The sequence below is a fragment of the Aptenodytes forsteri genome, unplaced genomic scaffold, assembly GCF_000699145.1.
Source record: "Aptenodytes forsteri isolate BGI_AS27 unplaced genomic scaffold, ASM69914v1 Scaffold125, whole genome shotgun sequence".
NCBI lineage: Eukaryota > Metazoa > Chordata > Aves > Sphenisciformes > Spheniscidae > Aptenodytes > Aptenodytes forsteri.
In genome coordinates, this window is record NW_008794447.1 from 187,112 (window position 1) to 207,985 (window position 20,874).

A 20,874-nucleotide genomic window follows, 5' to 3' on the forward strand; every position below is an offset into this window, starting at 1 on the left:
GAGAACAAGGGCTAGTGATTGTGAGACCTCTGCCAGCCGCTTGTAGAATGCTTCATCCGACTCTTCATGCTGGTTGGGTGGTCTACAACAGACTCCCAGCAGGATATCTGCCTTGTTGGCCTTCCCCCTCATCCTTACCCATAAACATTCGACCTTATCATCATCACAATTGTTAAGCTCTAGACAATCGAAACACTCCCTAACATACAGCCACCTAACACTCCACTCTACCACGAAACACTCCCTAGCATACAGAGCAAGACAAATGCCATCACTCCAAACATCCTCCCCTTCCTCCTTCTTCCCCCAGCTTTATATGCTGAGCATGACATCACATGGTGTGGAATATCCCTTGGGTCTGTTGGGGTCAGCTGTCCCGGCTGTGTCCCCTCCCAGCTTCTTGCGCACCCCCAGCCTGCTCGCTGGTGGGGTGGGGTGAGGAGCAGAAAAGGCCTTAACTTGAGCACTGCTCAGCAGTAATGAAAACATCCCTGTGTTATCAACACTGTTTCCAGCACAAATCCAAAACACAGCCCCATAATAGCTACTATGAAGAAAATTAACTCTATTCCAGCCAAAACCAGCACAGGAGTATGTAAGGGAACGGCTACATAGGAACCATTTGGCACATGCTCTGCTTTTAGATTTGCACAAGTAAAATCACATGAGATCGCACTACAGCTATAATTTAAATCAGCTCTTGGCCTAACTGTGTTCTGAAAGCAGCTGCAGTATACTATAGCAATGGGGAAACACCACCTGACATTTCAAATGTTAAGATACAAATCTAGGGTATCAATTTAGTGGGAATAAGCTTCTCCGGACTGAGCTGAAGACAGTTGAGCACAATCGCTGGGCGGGTACAGCTTTATGAAAGCCTGGGGTGGAGGCTGCTAGAAAAGAAGGGAGCACAGGAATTCATTTTTGAGAGCCTGTTTACAGATCATGAGTGCAGTTAAAAAGTTAATTTGGCTTCAATGTGACTTATTTCCAGTGCAGCCAGAAGGAACTGTGTGTTCTTGGCTCTCATATAATTGGCTTTATAATCAGTGGATTTGGAATAAGATGGTAATTGACCACATTTAATCACAACACTTTTAAAAGAAAACACTCTTATTAGGCAAGGTCTTGTCTTTAAAGCTTGTCTTCAAAAATGTCTTAATGAAGATCAGATATAATTTTTCCAGTTAGACCAATGTCAGTCTAAATAAACCTGCAAAGAAGATGACCCAAGGAGCAGGCCCTTTTCAACTTTACCAGACATAATGAAACTAGGATTTGCAGGAAGATTTCAGGAAGGTTTGCAGGAAGATGGCTCCATCTACAGAGAGGGGCAAATGTGATCATAGCTGCACTGTAGCTCAGGGCACAGGTTGCAAAGCCAAGTGGCTTCAGCCAGGCTCCCTAATCCGTGTGAGCTGGTGTCCCACCAGGGATTGGCCGGGGCAGGCTTCCCCGTGTGCGTGCCTAGGGATTTTAGGCTTAAGTGTACATCATGAGATAGCATGTCAGCCTGTTTTTACATATCAGATCTGTGCGTGTCCATAGCCTCAGAAACAGAACAAAGCAAAGGTGGTCCTGGCTTTATCCAGAACCAAACTATAATCCAAACCTTACAAAAAATGTTTCTTCAGTCCTGTTATGGAATGAATCAAAGGTTTTAAACATATCCATGAACTGACTTTTCATTTCCCTCGTTTCATCCCTGAATGTATTTCCTTAACATCTGGGATATTTCAGAAACAGCCAGTCGCACTGGATTTATGACCAGTCAGACCAGCCAAACTGTCATAGGAGCAGACAACAGGTAGAATAACTCACTGGGGGGAAATGAAACGATTTAAGACACCGACACTTGCTAGCCCAGAAATGCAGCATGCCATCATCTCAGCGAGTAATGTACCATATGTCAATCTGTGGAGTTCAATTCCTATTTAAGCACGTGAAAAGTCCTTTCTAAATGTCTCGGTCATCTGACCGTCTGACTTCCCAGCTGTCTAAATCTTTGTCTGTGCTTGTAGATTGCTGTCTGTCCAAATAAGCACTGATAACTAACCCCACTGAGCTCCTCCTTTCTGAGAGCTTAGATACCCTTAGCTGAAAGTAAAACGTACATTTCTCACAGGAAGCATTTGTTACCTGAGCTGCTCTCCAATACATGCAGATTCTCCAAATATTCCTCCCGTGGAAGGTGACATACTGCCATGTTGTCTGAAGCTGTGTGTGGAGTAGACTTGGCTGAAGTTAAACTGGAAGAATTTGGGGTGTGATGTTTGGTTCTTGCACTGACAAATTTGTCGTGGACTCAGTGGAAATGAACTCTACCTGAGATAACATTTCCAACACGTCTTAATTGCTTGTTGTTAAGTTCTGACAGAAGTGTCTTCACCAAAGAAGAGATTTCAAAAGCATTTTACAGTATTTGTAACATTTTGAAATGTTCTTCAATTGCAGTTTTTAAGGTTGAAAAAATAAAAAAAAAATCTTAATAATATTTCTGATTATGAAGTCCTTCTGCAGAGTAGCAATCAGTTCTGCCCTCCTGACAGCAAGCGCTCTGTGCCAGGGCTGTTACATATGCTAAATTACTGTTCAGTTTTGATTCATTTAGAGTAGAGACCGAGTCAATCATTATAGTGTATCCAAACACATGCCAATGGCAACTGTTGAATTGATGACTCAGCAGACTCCTCATTTCCAGATCTACTGTGAGGTGAACCTCAAAATAATACAGTAGTGATGTTATATTTTATACATTGCTTCTACACAAGAGGGTAGACATACTTTCCCAAGGCAGTCAAAAATTGATTATACTTGCTTTTAAAATGTCCATACCACCTATATATTTGCATTCAAGCAAATTAGTTTAGTAGCAGAAATATTTGCTGAAATAAATGAATTTAATGTGGAAATTTACTTACAGAGTGATCATTTAAAATAGATAGTTATGAACGTCAACAGCGGGAAACTGATTTCAACAGCAATGCTCATCCATTCACGAACAGAATACTTGTACATGAGGTCAAAAAACCTAGAACATAAATATTCTGAGTGAATATCTTGCAAGTTTGTTACTAATCAATAAATTTCTGCAATACTTGAATTTTAAACTGAGACAAGCACAAATAGAGCACGAGCAGCTTTGAACACAGAAAAGGCAATGCACACAGAATACTGAAGCACTCACCCATTTTCTCAGAAATAATGTTTTTTGGTATTCCTGTCCATCAATTTTTAGACAATCTATTCTGGATACACAAATTAACACTGTTTTCATTCTGTCTTAATGAATTCCACAGTATTAACTTCATATTCTAGACTGCCTGGGTAGCACACAGTGATTTTGTGTTTACCAGGAGGAGCAGCTGAGAGACTATCTTCAGTTTATAATGGTAAGGCATTTTGGCAATTGGATGAAACACTGCAGGACCCATGAAAGTAGCCCAATGTTATTGGCTGGTGATAACTTTCTTTTCAGAGATTGATTCTTTTTCATTATATTGCTGGCTGAGTGCAGGTGTACAGAATAATAGCCCATGGCAGTGAACAGGAAGATGAAACTCAATAAAAACTGGGGATGAGAAAGAAAATTCATTTTTAGTTTGTGTTAGCTGTTGCTACTGCGAACACAACAACATGATTTTATCACATAAGAGCAAAGAAAGTCAACGTGTAATGTTTGCTCGTTAACCCTCTCTCTGCTTTTTGCAGTATGGGAAGTATAATGTTTTCTAATATATCTATATGTCTTTGTGTGTGTGTGAAGTTGTCTGAAAAGCAACCCAAGAACATTATTTTGCACCACAGAGTACAGATAATTTTGGCAGAGCAGATTTTCCGTAGGCCTGGAGATGGATTTGAATTATATTTAAACACATTGACCTTCCTGGTCACAGATTTTATGATCTGTATCCATGTGGGAGGCAAGAAAAAAAGATACTCTAAATTTAAAGGCTTCCTAGAATTTCCCCTTCCTTTCTCCCAGTTTTTATAATCAAAGAAAGAAAAAAAGAAGAAAAATCTCTCTACGCCCAGTGTACTGATAGTGTACCCCAGTGTACCTGAAATTCCCCCCTCTTATTATCATATCAATAGACAATAAATGTAATCTTTTAAAAATCTGAGATAGCACTTGATTTCCTCTCCTGAATGTAATTACAGGATAACCATTTCCATATGGAAGTTATTAACTATATTATTTATTATTAACAAGATTTTTTAAATTCCCTCTTTTAATAGTGTATTCATGTAGCTATAATGCACCAATATCATATATTGTGCATATTAACTTATTAGTAGAATAAATCACATTTTTTGTATTGCAAACTGAATTGTTATACTCCTGCCCGCATGCTTTCTTATTCTGCCAAGCAGTTGAATAAGCAAATGTAACAAAGGTTCATGATTTTTTCCACAAGACAAAAAAAATTTACTTTAGTTACTAGTTTTATTATTTCTTTGTGCACGTTCTTTTTCCACATATTTAAGTAGTAAGTGGTTTTGTCCAAACTTTATTATTTCTCACAGAAAGGAATAATGCTATATCTAAATTGGGAATAAAACATATGTAATATTGCCAGAAGATGTTCTTCTGAGTAAGGACTTCTTTTCCTGTATTTTACTAAGAATTTCAGCAGAAGAAATTAGCAAACAGAAAAGTTAGGTTTTTAATTACAAATAGCAATGCAAAATCATGAGAATTAGTAGAAATGGCAACATTTCTGTGATTTTACTTTTAACCTCAGTAACCATAATTTCTTTCTGGAGATATATGTAATGATCCAAACTATACTCAGCAATGCTAGAAATCAGCTCCATAATACCACTACGGGACAGTGCGAAACCCCGCAAGCCACTGAAACCACCTACAACATACAAATAACACAAAGAGGGTAAATAAGGAACATGTGTTGTGAAAAATACATTTTCATTTGGCTTTAGTTTCATAAGCAAGAAACTGTGATAATATACAGCTGTTGTGTGCATGTATGCATATACAGAGATGCACACATGAATGCACTCTTGGTTGTACAATGTTTTCTCTTTTTTTTTTTGACAATCCTTTAAATGTATTTTCTTTTTTCTACCTATAGTTTCATTTAGACACTTTTGACTGTGCAACCAGGCTGAATAATGACATAGAACTACCTAAACATGCTGGGAGCACTATGCTTCATTTTGAGCCTCAATTTGCACCTGAATCATATCATTATATTCAGCAGTATCACATATTGGATGAAATTTTCCATGTTTAATATTGTGAATGTCATTTAGAAATAAGAAGTAAACAAGGAGAGTTCAGTAAAAGATAAGGAATTGAAAAAACAATAATGAAACTCACTTTAAAAAAAAAACTACCTTCATATATTAAATGTGTAACGTTATTATATTTAAAGTTGACACAAGGGTATAAGAAAAAAAGGACAAAAAATTATTCCCATGGCATATAGTAAAAATGGAAGATGAACTTCTGCCTGTGAAGACTTGCTATCGGGGATCTGGATCGCTTGGCCTCAAAGTCACAGGGGAGTTAAGGGGATCGATATGAGATGCAGAATTAGGTAGTGGAGGAATTGCATGAGAATAAATAGGTCTCACAATGCACCAGCAGGATTTCTGTCCTGTAGTGGATCTCCTCTCAAGATGCCTTGGGAGGAATTCAAATACCTGGCTCTAACTACCATCCTACAAGGGTGCAGTTCTCCACCAGGTCCTGTGTTGTAGCTGCCAGTAACCATGCAGGCATCTCAGATACCCTGCAGCATCTATAGTGGTGCTAGACACCTATATATAGGCAGGCAAACCCCTGTGATACCAGTAACGTCCTCCACAGAGCAACTCACGCACCAAGATTATCCTGCATATTTACTGATTACTTGGAAGACAACATTAAAATGTTACTGAAGAAGATCTGCAGATGACGTAAAGCTTGACAGACTTACTACTGAAAGACTGGTAAGCACTGAAAAGGTAGGCAAAGACACAGATCAGACAGTCTTTGAGGACAATCATTTATTTTAACTAAAAAAATGTCAGCAATACATACATACTAGACGGGTGACTATTTTGGAAAGCAGTGATAAAGAATTTGGGAGTCATAGGAAATAATAAGCAAAAGACGCTGATTTTGCAGCCGACAATGTCATACTTGGATCATAAACTTAGATATCTTTTACGTATGGGGAAGTTATGTTACTCCTTTAGATATCACTCACGAGTGCTTCTGTGCTCCCATGTTTACCAGACCTCCTTTCCAGGTGAGTCTGAACACACACCCCCGAGACATTACTTCTCACTAGTTACATCCTCCACAGCTACCTGTACCATGACAAATTTAAGCTGTAAGTAACAAAAAGTACCAGGTACTTTGAGCTGTCACAAATATTTTCATAATGGTAAGACTGCTTCTAATTTGCCAAGAAAAACCTGCTCTTTGCCCTCAGAATATTTAGTAGAAACGGCACTGAAATAAGGTCAACCTAGGCTCGGGGCCAATACTGGGGAAAAAACAGCCTCCAACTAGATTAACTTTTAATGTCTTGCTCCTTTCTCTGGAACAGCCCGAATTAAATCCCAGGATCCAAGCACATCAGCATTTCTAGGTTTCAAGATCAATGTCAGGATATCACAAATGTTTCTTACTACACAGAAACTTCAGTTTGCATCTGAGCTGTTCCTAAAGCTCTATGCAGATTCTCCCCTCATTTCTCATAAATCACCTCCATGAATATGAAATAGGCTGTAGGATTAGAAAGTCATTTCATCAAACTCCTCAGGTTGGAACAGGAGCTCCACTTGTCTGTAAGGTGTAAGGAATAGGCACGCTAATGAACTGGATTTTGCCATTATTTTGTTTGTTAATAGAACCAAACACTGTTCATCTGTATTTTATTGAAATACTTAACAAAATAATATTGAATGTAAAATTTTGACAGCTAACAAATTTGCTGAATGTAATTAACCACTTCCAGAATTTAAGCAATGCACAAAACCTAGGTAGAGGAATCTCTGAGAAATTTTATGCCTTACCATTATTATTACGATTAATAATTCAAGATTCTTCTCCAGACCTTGGCAAGTGAGCTCCATGCCCAGCCATCGCCTGAGACTGCAAATAGGAATGATTTCCTTTCCTGCAATGGGAATGGTCAGCTGAGTACCGCTCAAATGCACACACTTTTTTGTGAGCATGATCTGAACCATTTTCTCATTGATAATTAAGCAACACAACCATTCTCATTCTGAAACAATTCCAGAGAAACATCTAAGCCGCCTTCTTTCATTGATGACACTATTTTTGTGGCATGCAGACACGGCTGACAACGTTGTTGTGACCCGGAGGTCTGCTCTGCCTGACAGCACACCAAACATTCTCCCATCTTAACGCTGGTACTGTAGCTTGCCGTGGTGAGCTGCCATTGACAGGTTTTGAGAATACAAAAGTGCCAATACTGGCAGACAGTCACTGAACAACTATTGAGTGCTCCTTCCGGTGCATGGTTTGGAGCTGGGCTGGGAAGATCAGAAGGCAGCTGGTGTGGGGACAGCAACAGCCCTTACGGAGGGGACACAGAGTGGCTCTGGATCCATGAAGCCAAGAGGCTGACAAAATCACTATTGCATTGCTAGGCATTTATGCAAAGAGTTCGCGAGAATCCTTACAGTACCGGAGCTACTGGCCACTCTCCTGCCTGGCTCCCCAGCTCTGCTGCACCAGGGGCTGCCAGAACAGCACATTTGTAAGTTGTACGGGGCAGGTGTGATGCTGAATGGCTCTCTATGGCCCATCCTTTCCTGTGCAGTTACACTCCCTCGCTCCTGATGCCAAGAGGACGTGCCATAACTGTGCAGGAAAGGTCTCCAGAACAGCTCATAGCCTTGGTCTCTTATAGGTTGTAATCCAGAGAACTCATCAACAGGGAATAAAGTGGAAGTGAAATTGAACAATTCATGATCCGGTGAGATAATAATATAAATATAGAAGGTAAAAAGTGAGAGATGAAGGACAATTTAAACACCCTGTATAAGGTCTCCACGTACATGCCATGTGTGTGTACTTGTATGTGCGTGCATGGATATACCCCAATACTGATCCAGAGGATTTGTGGGAGATAATCCAAACAAAACATAGAATTAGTGATATGGAAGCACAGATTAAAATGAAAAAAAGAAACAAAAACCACATTAAAGGAAATTTAGTAAGGGTAACCCACTTCTCTGGGGAAAGACTTGACAAACAAGAACAGATCACACTACAATAAAATCTGACTACAAGAAATCTTCCACAGACTGGGTGGGTACTCACACTGAGAAGCTCTTAAAATGAAGAAATTCTCTGTAAAGTAGGTGTGCTCCCACACTGAGTAATTCTTGGAAAAAAATGATAACAACAGTATCAGAAGATGAAATTCAAAAATATACACATATCACAGAAAGAGAACAACATATGTCTCTGCAGAGCCATCCCCTGAGGAATATTCCTCATGTGATTGTTTTCCATGTCCTGAGCTTTAGAGAACACTGTGAAAATCTACCCTTTCCCTGAGAAACTGAAAGTCCTTGTTACAAAACAGATGATATTTTCTTCACTACATCCCCAGACCTGGCAGGCGCATCCCACAGGGAGGTGCCAGGATGGGCAGGAGGCTGTTTGCTCCTGCAGACTCCCGATAACAACCACGTCCCCTTGACTTCAGAAAGCCGCTCCTATGCAGGAGGTTTCTGAAAGGCATTCCTTCGTGGAAGGTGATACAGCCATGCTGAAACCCTCCCTCCACCGCTGTCACGGGGAAAGCGGTACCTCTGCAGGGGTTGGCTTGCTTGTCCCTCCCCTGCTTCAGGTACCTTCTAGAAAGTTGCAGTATCAGCTCGCAGCAGTGATACCAAAGGGTTGCTAAAGGAAATCCCCAAACTGCAAAGTCAATTCTTGATGTAAATTCATTGACCGGACAGAGATGATACTTTGGTCTCTTATGTTTGGTATGTGCTATGGTATATTTTCAACTCATCCGCTCAGCTGGAATTTTGGCCTGAGAGCTATCTATCTCAGCCATCTCTTGTTCACGTCTGACAACTCTTATGAGAACAGGTTAATAATTCACAGGAAAAGTTGGGTCAGCCTTTCCTTCGAGTAAGTACAAGTAATGTCTAACAAGTCTTTGACAGCTGTGGGAAATGCTTAGCTTTCCTAATAATTTTAAAGACTGAATATAATTTTTTAAAGTATTCCTTTAGAGGAAGTCAATCCAAGACTGTTTCCCTTGGTGTTTACTCCTATAAGTGGGGTGGTATTTTCAAAGCTATCAAATGGAGTTTCAAGGGAAAGGCTTTTTATGACTCCTTTGATAAATGCATGTTTCATGATAATAAGAATACAGCATTTTATTCAAGGACAGGAGGAGTAAAAGCTCTCAAGAGCCTACAGAAATCATGGAATAACTTACCTTCCTCCAACATGTTTGGCAATTTGGATGCTACAGTCACTGTCATGATTTCCATGTGTATAAACAAGTAGGTTTATGGGAAAATCAGAGAACAGCTACATATCCCTTCTCTCTACCCTCCTTAGCTGTGCAACATAGAGTAACCAACACTGTGGCTCATTATGTACAATATTTTTGAACTGTATTTTAACCACGGTAGTGGTACATGTATAATGTGAGCACAATTACTACACGGAAATGTATCCTTTTACAAGAGATTACCATAAATGTTTTTGTAAAAATATTTTTTTATGTATTTTTGTACAGTCTTAATACCAGCAGAGCTATACTAGTTCTCTCTCCTGTAATTTCATACTAAATTCATATTTTAGCTACACAGGTAAGTGAGAAAAGTTTGCCTTCCTTTTTAAAGAAAAGGAAGATGAGCAAATCTAATAATAAAAAAAAAGAACTCTTTTTGTACAGTCTTAATACCAGCAGAGCTATACTAGTTCTCTCTCCTGTAATTTCATACTAAATTCATATCTTAGCTACACAGGTAAGTGAGAAAAGTTTGCCTTCCTTTTTAAAGAAAAGGAAGATGAGCAAATCTAATAATAAAAAAAAAGAACTCTGTAGCAATACACAGGATATTTCCTAGAAAGCCTGGGAATAATATGAAAACGCTCTTAACACTTGGTACACTTTGACATCGTGCAATAGTCACTAAGGCTCTACTCTACACACTTTTCTTATTGGGCATAGTAGGAATAATGCTACAGGACTGATGGATCTGGATGGAACAAGGTCTTTGGTAAGTGCAATACCTTTTTACAGGTCAATTTTTTGTTCATTTAATATAGCAGTTGCTCAAAGCTTTGTTCATAACAGAAAGTGAATTTGCTCCAATTAACAGAATAGGTAAAATGTACCATGATGTACATTCAGGAAGTAGTTTCATGATGTATGTATGACCTTTGTGGGAAATAGATCCATCTAAAGGTAGAAACTAGAAATACAAAGTAAATTAATTCTTTTAAATACATTTGAAAGATGTTTCAGTTTTCTTCCACATGCAATTTTTATAATTTGCCATTGTCAAGCTGCAGTCTGAAAGGATTCCTTGCCTTTTAGGCAGTTCTCAAATCATGTCAATGGTTAGCGTTACAAACTCTTGGAAACATAGAGTAGTAGTGTCTGGGTTTTTCCTTTTACTAACCTCCTCCAAAAAAATGAGTTACTCCTCTAGTGAATTATTAGACACTTACATTTTGAAGCTCCAAGGAGCTCTGCATGCTATTTTCCTATTTCTTGAAAACGAAAGCTACAATCAGAGCACTTAAGCAACTTGAGTGCCACAGTCTTCCTTGGACAGAAAGTCTAAAACATACCGCAGCAAGAGCCTGCTAATCTGCTTGCAAGTTCACATTAGCTTCTTACTCTTACTTTCAATAAATGAAAGTCACGGCGCAGGCTCCATAAAAATCAGATTTATGCAAGTTTAATAAGCCTCATTGTAAGTTATTTCTCAGATTTTCATGGTCTGGTTATCTTGGAAAACATGTAGGCAAGAAAACAAAAACTCTCTCAAACCCCGCAATTCTTGCAGCAGCACAGAAAAAACAGGCAAAACAGTAATTTCCTCTACTGTGCTGTAGAGAGAAGTCAACATTTTGCTCAGTGCAATGCTGTGAAAGCTTACATGGTGGGAAACACTTCTTTGTCATATAGAAGCTTGGCATTGTATTAAGAGATAAGCTTTTAATTAAATTGGACTTCCTGAGAAGCTGCTAAAGACTATCTCACTGCTATCCTGCCGACAGGGCCATCAATTGTGGCCCTGACAGCAAGTGGGCCTATAGCTCAGAGCCATCAAGTATTTTCCATTTCCCCAGTATTCATTTCACAATCAAAACATGAACTCAGTTATGTTACACTTAAACCTGTCACGCCATTCCTGAATGAGGCCATACAATTCACGTCAAAAATCAGTAAAGTTGTACAGCTAAAATCAGCACTCGGAGAGCATGCAAGTCAGAAGGGCAGAATTAGACAATGCAGTTGTTTCATATCATCAGCTTTTTACCTCATTCGTCATTTAGTTAGTGAATGGAAAATGGGAATGTGCAAGTTATGACCAACTGTCAAGGAGTTACAGTAGCCCTGGCTAGTGACTGTTACTGAAAAAGGACTGTAAAACTCATGGTTAGGCAGTAGAAAAGCTTGATGTTGCTTGGGAAGCTGCACTACTGTAAATATTGAGAAGCTCTGAGATTGGAAATCAATGACTAGTGTGGTACAGATCTAAACCTGTGAGAAATCAGATACCAGATACCCAAACAGAAAACAGCTCCACTGAACCGTTCAGACTGGAGTTTGCAGTTCTCTTCTTTGTGTTTCTAGTTGTTCTTTTGTTCTCTTTGACTATTTATTGAATAATTATCCTGCAGCAGCTTAGCATCTCAAGTTTATATGTATTACATAAAATATTTTGTCAATGTGCCTTCTTTATTGATACAAAACTATGGGAAATTACATTAAGTGCAGTTAGGAACCATAATAATGCTCATCTAATGTGCATTATAAGCTGTTTTTCTTCTCAAAGCCTACACACTTCCTTTGTTTCCCTTTATTAGCTGGTTACTGTTATTTGCTGCTTCTGGTTTTATTTTGGATTAAAATTTCTTTAGAGAACAGACATCACTGTCTATGTTTATTCTTACTCTAACAAAACCAGCAGAACAAAATAAAAAGTTATGTAAATGTGAGAGCGAAAGGTTTTTTGTGCTTGTTTTTTCTTTCTTCTAAAAGAAATCCTTGACTTTTTAAATACCCAACTCTGGTGCTGGCAGACTCAGAAACGTGTTACTTTCAAGGTGCAAACAGCCCCTACCCCACAAAGGAGCCTATAGCTCCCCACTGTGCCATACAAAAGTGCCTGCTTCCAACACAGATTCATAATTGCTGCCCTCATGGAAGCTACACAGAGAGAGACGTGTGCCTTATTCCCACTATGCTTTTTTAGTGGAAAAAGCCTAAGGAGATGACGATGTAAATATTTTAGTTTTCTTTGGTGCATAGAAACTTTTGATGGTTAAATGCCCCGGTAAGATTAAAGTATGCACAACCTATTATTTTATATTTCTGGATCCATTTCATAATTTTTGCTCCATCTATACTACCTCTCCCATGACTGGTGCGCAGAAAATGTATTGCCTCTGGTTTTACTCATAATGTTCTAATGCCACTATGGCCTTATTCAATTTGCTCCTTAAATAATCTTCACAAGACCTGACTGTTGTTCCCCCTGTTAGAAAAATTGCTATTGTCATACAAATTAGTGTATGACTCACCGTGAACAACGACAGTCTATTGACCGCATAGGTTGCCAGGCGTTCTTAGATAATAGATGGTTTAGATCTCTTCTCGCTCCTTTGACTTTAGAGAACATGGTTGTCATGACACAAGTTGACTTCATAGCAAATGATCTGAAAAAAAGCCAGAGAAAAGAAGTAATATTTCCATTGTTATACAGGAAGCATTCATAGGGTAGTGCTGAGGTCTCCCAAGTCCAGGCCAATGACTTAATCTCTCGTTCATTCCTCATCACTAGAAGGTGGCTTAGAAAAGAAATACGGTAAAGAAAACACAAAAGTCTTTTGAAATGGAAATAATTGGATTCAGAGCTAATAAATATAACTTTACCTTCAACCTTTTGCAAAGATCCATGCCAAAACCATATTCTTCTTTTTGAAGATAATGTGATCACTGAATATACAATCTTTGGTGTTTTTCTTACCTGAAATATTTACAAGTTGTAAGTGCTGCATACATGAAGACTGCAAATGACGCTTATGCATACTGCATCTTCGTTAGGATTTTTTGTACAAATCAGATGCCATTTTCCTCACTTACAAACTCCACTGAATTCAAAACTGAGCAGTCATTTTGGGGAAAAACAATACAAGAACAATATAAGCTATGGAAAACACAACGATGATGTCACTGCGCAGTCTCCAGGCAACTGCCATACATGATATGTTTGTCGCTTTTTTAACAGCTTTGGCATATTCCAATGAGTGTGTTATAATTACTTCCATCAGTGCCACAACTGCACTGAAAACAGAGCCAAATGCAGTTTTTATGGGAGTTATTTCTCTGAAGGTGGGAAGAGTTTTATGGGTTTAGTCTTTTATTTCTTAAGATAGTTTTCTCACATTCATCCCAGTGATAAAATACAATTTTGAAAGATGAAGTTTATAATAGTCTAAAGTGCTTGGATTTGGGCGTGAAATCAAAAGATTGATACTAGAGAAGTATGCTTTTGAAAATATGGACCTTTATTTAATATTCCATATATCTTTAAAAGCAAATAATATTACTGTGAACTTCTGAAAAGTAACGAACAGTACTTCAGGCTTACTAGCAGGTGTTTATTTGATTTTCAATAGAGCTAAATATTCAGGTTTTAACAACACACAAGCACCCAGGTGTTCAGTATTTCAAGATTCAGAAAGAGGAAGCGGTTTTAAGCACCTGTTTTAGGATCTCGCTAGCCCGGGTAGGCAATCTCTACTACAAAAAGGAACATAAATAAGCTCTGCTAATAAGTACAAACTTGACAATAGTTTATTAGAACACATGGCATATTCAATAATGTAGTTTTAGTTTATCTACCACTTTGCTAAAATATGAAATGGTAGAAAGAAATTATCTTTTTATTGTACTGTCATTAAGCAAACACCAGTTGTCTTATCGGCCAATAATATAGTATTGTTATATTTCTATTAGTTTTAAGCAAGTAAGATTTAAGAAACACCTTATTTCTCTTTGAAAGACAAATGATTTGTTCACTTATGATAAGTGTTTGTGAATAATTTAGTAGCACATGATATGTGCATTCATTTCAGGATTTTTTTTTTTTTTAAATGGCAGTCCATGAATATTCTCATACTGGAATCATATCCATTACAGATATTTCTCTGTGTCCCCTGACTAGAGTTTAACAAACAATCATTGTCACGGGCTTCCTAAAATATAGAAATTGATTAAATGAAAATGCAAACCTGAGTCAGTAAGTATATAGCACGTACTCGTTTCCATCCCTTTTTTCCAGTTCTAGGACTGCAAGAAAAACCTAAGGACAGTATTTGCTTTTTCATAAAATAATTTGATTTCATCTTACTTGTATGTCTATAACACATTCCTATAATTTTTCATAGTCTGTATATCACAACCATTCTTCTATTAAAACAATACAAAGTGGTTTCCAAATATATTTTAAGGCTTTAACTTTTATTGTATTCTTTTGGATTTCCAAACATAATTTTATTTCACAGTACATTACTTTCTATTACACACTTTTGTACTTTATCATTAATACCCTTTCATTATTTCAGTAAAGGAAACTAAATGTAGTGTTGGCTGTTTGGCTCCATGCTTCAGTAATCTCACCATGCATCAGACAGCTGTAGGACAATCAAATAAATGACTGCAACACACCATTGTTTTAATTGTATTTATTGATTCAAGGGTGTTTAAATCCTTGGTTTTCTCTTGAACAATAATGTATTTATGTCTATAAATTGATTAATGGATTGCCATCTTTATCATCCAATAACCAAGTCTACAGCTGATTAAGTAATGTGTTTCTTGTACAAATTAGCTAAATTATACATGCCAAACACATCACATTCCCCATTTAACAGAAGAAGCTGCTTGCCAGGAAATCTTTTTATCATTAGCTCCTCTCAAGTGTGATACAGCTGTTAATGAAAGAGCAGGACTCTTCAAAGAGGCAACATTGCAAAATGCAGCTAAGCAAACTACATGGGCATTGTGTTGTGATATATGTGGTACCCTTTAGATGTTGTGCAGCATACATTACATTACACCACACCGGTTAGTGGAGAAGTTTATATTTCCATTATTTTTTACTGAATACATCATCTCTCAACACAATTTGAAATAATGAAAATTTGATTTACAATGTATTTAAAATATATGCATGCTCAGAGCTAGCTTGTAATTAATTCCTTCACTTGGTCTGACTAATTTCAGCTCATAACAGTAACTTCTTACCAACGCGAGCAGAATATGTGAGAAAAATGATCTTCTTGCCACCAGGGCAGCTCATTTGAAGAGCTCAAGAAAACTTGCTCTGCCCTCAAGAAAGCAGAGCACGCCATGCTGCCAAGCATGCATGCCAAGCATCCCTTTCTGCTTTGCAAGTGAATTCTGCTCTTCGGTGGTCTCAGCTCCAACTCACTGACCTCTGTAGATGGTAACCTGTCTGCCATTACCATGTCTTACCTACCTGTTGGAGAAGCAGAGGCAAACAATTGTTTTCTTCTTGATCATGAGGAAATCAACAAAGTCATTACGAAGGTCACCCAAGGACAGAGAGTGAGTGATGAGGTTCCTAGAGTAATCATCTTGTTCAAGGCAGCACTTTAAAATCCAAACTTCCAGGCTGTTGATAACACTTTGTAGTTTTTAAAGCAACCTTTTGGCAGTCTTGACTAAGACTGGTGGGACACTGATTGAAACTTTAAGATTTATGTCTCCAAAACAATGTACTTCTGCCTATAAATCAGTGGATTCCCAATTTTGTCATGCAATGATTGCATCCATAACCGGTTACTGAACGTGTTTCTTGTGCCCATCAGCCAAATTACCCATACCTCAGAGATGTTTGCTCATCAACACCACAAAGCATGGCATACACCAAAATGTCTAATACATATCCCATAAGGGATATATATAAAAACATGCCTCTGAAGTTGAGTCAACAAGATTGGTATGCTATACATATATTATTATATACATTTTGAAGAAATGAATAAGTACACACACATATCTATGGCTTGTTTATATTTAGCTACGAAGCTGCAAGAATAGTGGTATAGATCTGCATTATTCCAGAGGGAATACTTTGAAACATTTTCTCTCAAGTTGATGTAAGAATATTTAATTCTTATTTAGAAGACTCTCCACATGTTTCTTAGCTGGTGTCATTGTGCATAATAGAAGTGGTTGTGGCTGGAGGGCACTTGCCTAATTCCACTGGTATAACTCAAAGGAGCTCAAAAAGCCTGCTAAATTTCACAACAGGATTTTGTGTTAGGCATTGCTCAGAGACACAGAAATATATGAAGGGGTTTTTTTAATTATAAAATATTTCTGATAGTTCCACTAGAAATCTGGCCAGGAAAAGAAACAGTAAAAATCTTTACATCTACTGTTCACAAAATAAAGAGGAAACCAGATATTTTAGGAAACAAACATGAAAAATGTTGTTACTGACTGACGTAGTGGTACAGAAGGAAAACAGAAAAGGACAATAAGGTTGAAGAGAACAGACTGCTCACATCCTAGCAAAAAAGCACCCATTATGTGATGCACTTAAAGGAACAGCTCAAAGGTGGCTTTGAAAGTGTCGCTCAATCTAAAAATAGGGCTAGGTATTGTACGTTAATCAGCAAAAACATAAGTTGTTCCAGCTTGGCAGCTCATAAGGTATTAGTTACCTAAGAGAGACCTGTACCTGATAAATATTTCTGCAGAATGTAAAAAGTGAAACACTGGTAACTTAAATTTACCAAAGGACATACAGTAACTCTTTTTAGCCAATTTTCATTGTGTATGTCATGCTGTCCATGTCTCATACGCCTCATATTCATTGACATAGAAAGTAGGATTTTTGGGAACCTATCTCGAAGTTTTTAGAATTGTGTCATCCAGAGTTAGCAGCTACACTGCACATTCTTATAATTTCACCTATATTATTAACCAGCTCTAACGCTAATATGCCAGTAACATTGGAAGTGGAAATATTCAGTAAATTATAGGTTGTTTTGGTTCTACTGAAATTACTTTTGACCACAGTAAACAAACCAAACATCAAAAGAATTTTCATAAGGATTGTTCCTTTAGAAAATGTGAATGAAAAGGGAAATTAAGACTAGATACTGCGGCTATAAAAAGAATAGTAGAGTCCCATCCCTGAAAATAAAGACCTGTTCAGAAGCAGAATACTCTTTCAGATTAGCAGTCATACTACAGAGGGAGAAAGTGTTGTCTGAGGAAAGCCTGGGAGAACATCATTTTTTATAAGGCTATTAGTGAGGCTGCATCTCTCACTTGTATGTGAGCAGTGATATATGAGAAACTCTGCCAAGCAAGACGGCAGGTTAAAATAAACTATGCATTCAGTAAACACTTCTGCCTTAGCCTTTACTGTCGTTCACATTAATATTACAGCAGGTTAGAATTTGCAGTTGTTGTGGGGTGTTGTGTTTGTGTAACAAGAGGGTCTCCCAAATAAAACTTTCATTGGCATATAGAAAGAAAATATGATGCAATTCTTAGCCACAGTGTGTAGTTCTGACTATGCCACAAAGAGGGAACTTGGCGCTTAGTCTTGCAACTATACAGTTTGCCAAACGCACTACAGTTCATTCTTACAGGCTGTAAGGTTTTATCATTTTAGAAAGTTAAAGTGAATTTGAACTTGAATAACTGAAAACTTATTTTAGGCACCGAATAGGCTTGGCTAGTCAAGTCAGACAAAAATCACAGGATGTTAACTTGAGCATTTTGTTCATTCACAAAATGTAATTCTTTGAGCAGCTCCCTCTTGCGATGATAAAAAAGCCAGGGATGGGACAGTTACCAATACTTAAAGTCTAGGGAGAGCTTTTGGGAGAGTATAGATGTTTCTTTGAAAAATAATTGTTTCAAAATCTAGATCTTGTAACACTTGAAAGATGAGTCTGTATCTGAGACGTCATTGCTTCTGTAAGTCCTGCCTATCACTGAAACAATAATTGCTGAATTTCAGAGGAAAGGGCAACTCTGTTTTCCAAAGTCAATTCAAGACAAAGTTTAATATATATGATTTCCAGGTTTGACTCTCAGAAGATCTCTTTGAAATCTTTCCCTAGCTGCTCTTTGAGCCAAATGATGCTGATCTGGGCGCACAAAGCAATAGTTAAGCAATTAGTGAACGCAGTTACTCCAGCGATGGCAATACTCAGTGAACGATAGGAGAAGAGATAAAGCACACAGTCAGTCTCTGTGTGTCTAAGGTCGTTGCATCCGCACTATCCTTTAGACATTTTATAACACAACATGAGAAGGAAAGAATACCCACTAATGATACTTAATTGGCTGTTCAGTACATACATCAAGTGCCTTTTCTTATTTTCTAGCCAAATTTTCACTGGATTTTTTGAATGGTTGAATCACATAGAAACTGCTTCTTTTTAATTTCTTGCTATTAAACTTCTAGACTTTGATGTAATTTGTCTTTGAAACTCCTTTATTGGGTTTTGGTGGTGGTTTTTTGGGGGTTTTTGTTTGTTTTTTTTTTGTTTGGTTTGGTTTTTTTAAGTCCAAACACCTAATAACCAAACCAGTATTTTTCAGTGAAACTACATGAAAATCAGAAGTATAATTGCAATGCCATTTTATGCAAACAACAAATTAAATAAATTTACCAGTGATTCCAGCTGTTGATCTTAAGACATTTAACATTTGTGGGTAACAAGCTCCTGGAAGATTCCAACTAGTTTCTTCCATCATAATTCTTCTTAAGAGACTATGCACCATTATTATACCCGGGAAAAGAAGAATATAATAGTAATCCTATAGAAAATCTTCTTTCTTACACTATCAAACAGCAAGAAATAGTAAAATACACAGCTGAAATATTTTCACCTATGTTCAACACAGAGGCATGTAGTTGTAATAGCAGTAAGTTTGTCACAGTGACTTGTAAACTTTTGAAATTCTTCTGTCTCTGTGCATGATTTATATACAACTAATTCTTCATGGACAAACAGCTAGGTCTTGCAGCAATGTTCCTTCACATTTGTTTTAAAAGGTGATAATATTTATTCAAATATTTCCTGGCTTTCTCTCTAAAAATATTTCACGTAAGTGCCACATACGTCCCTCATGACCACATTTCTACCTGTCTTTGTAGAGCACACTACAGAGTTTTGGCAGTTGGCAGTTGGGTAAGTGCCACAAACGTCCCTCATGACCACATTTCTACCTGTCTTTGTAGAGCACACTACAGAGTTTTGGCAGTTGTGGTGGGTCGATGCTGGCCAGCAGCTAAGCACCCATACCTCCACTGACTTCTCCACAACCCACCACCCCAGTGGGACAGGGAAGAGAATAAGAAGAGCAAAAAAACAAGAAAACTCATAGGTCAAGATAAAAAGACAGTTTAGTAAGTGAAGGAAATGGAAAAAAGTGATGCAAAGGCAATCAGTTACCACCTCCCACAAGCAGACCGATGCCCAGCCGGTTCCTGAGAACCAACAACCCCTCCCAGTTGTATTGCTGAGCATGATGTGATCTGGTATGGAATATCCCTTGGGCCAATTCAGGATAGCTGTCCCGGCAGGGTCCCGTCCCAATTTCTTGCCCAACCCAGCCTACACACTGGAGGGGACAGAGTGAGACAAAAAGAAATCCTTGATGCTGTGCAAGCACTATTCAGCAGTAGCCAAACGATTGGTGTGCTGCCAGCACTGTTTTACACAAATCCAAAACACAGCACCGTAGAGGCTGCTATGAAGAAAGTTAACTTCACTCCAGTCAGACCCAGCACAGCAATGCATCTGAAGAACATGGCCTATTGTATTTGTTTTCCCTGAACTACTTTATGTTCTATTTTAAATACCGCAATGTATTCTGAAAGGCTTTTTTTTTTTCCTCCCTACAGGCTCACTATAAACTCGAAAATACGAATTGTATTTATACATCAACACAGCATGAAAAAGGCTCTTAAAAAGTTACGAGCCAATGCTCAATTGCTGACTATAGGTTTTATGCTGCACTCCAAAGAACAATTACTGGATTTCTCCCATCCGGTCCAGAGAAAAAAAACCAAACCAAAACACCAAACTTTCCAGAGCTCCCTAACATTTATTTCCAACACGAAGAATATTAGATCAAAACAAAGTTAACAGCAACAGTATATTTTTGCATTATATAGCGTGACATACAGAATATTAAAATACTTTCTGCCTTTGAACCGGCTGAAGCTGGTAGACTTTATTTTTAATTAGACATACTATAGCATTCTGCTTCTGGTAGTGTTAAATAATCTTTACCATAACCTACTCCTGACTGTAAACTGAATACAAATATGTTCCCTGCTAGGCACTAAAACAGCATGGATTTTTCATAAGACTTTTCCAAGGAGATACACAAGGTCCTTTATGCAAAGGTAGACAGAGAAAAAACAGATAATGTTGAACTTCGAATTCCCAAAGCAGCAATATGCACCCTCAGAGGGCGGTGGCTGCCTGAAGGGCCCCTCCATGCCTGCCCCATGGGACGTGAGCTCTTGGGGTATGGGTCCTAGACCAGCATAGGGGAGTGAATGTGCCAGCCGTTTCTGACTTGCATGGGATGGGAACAGTCTGACTGATCT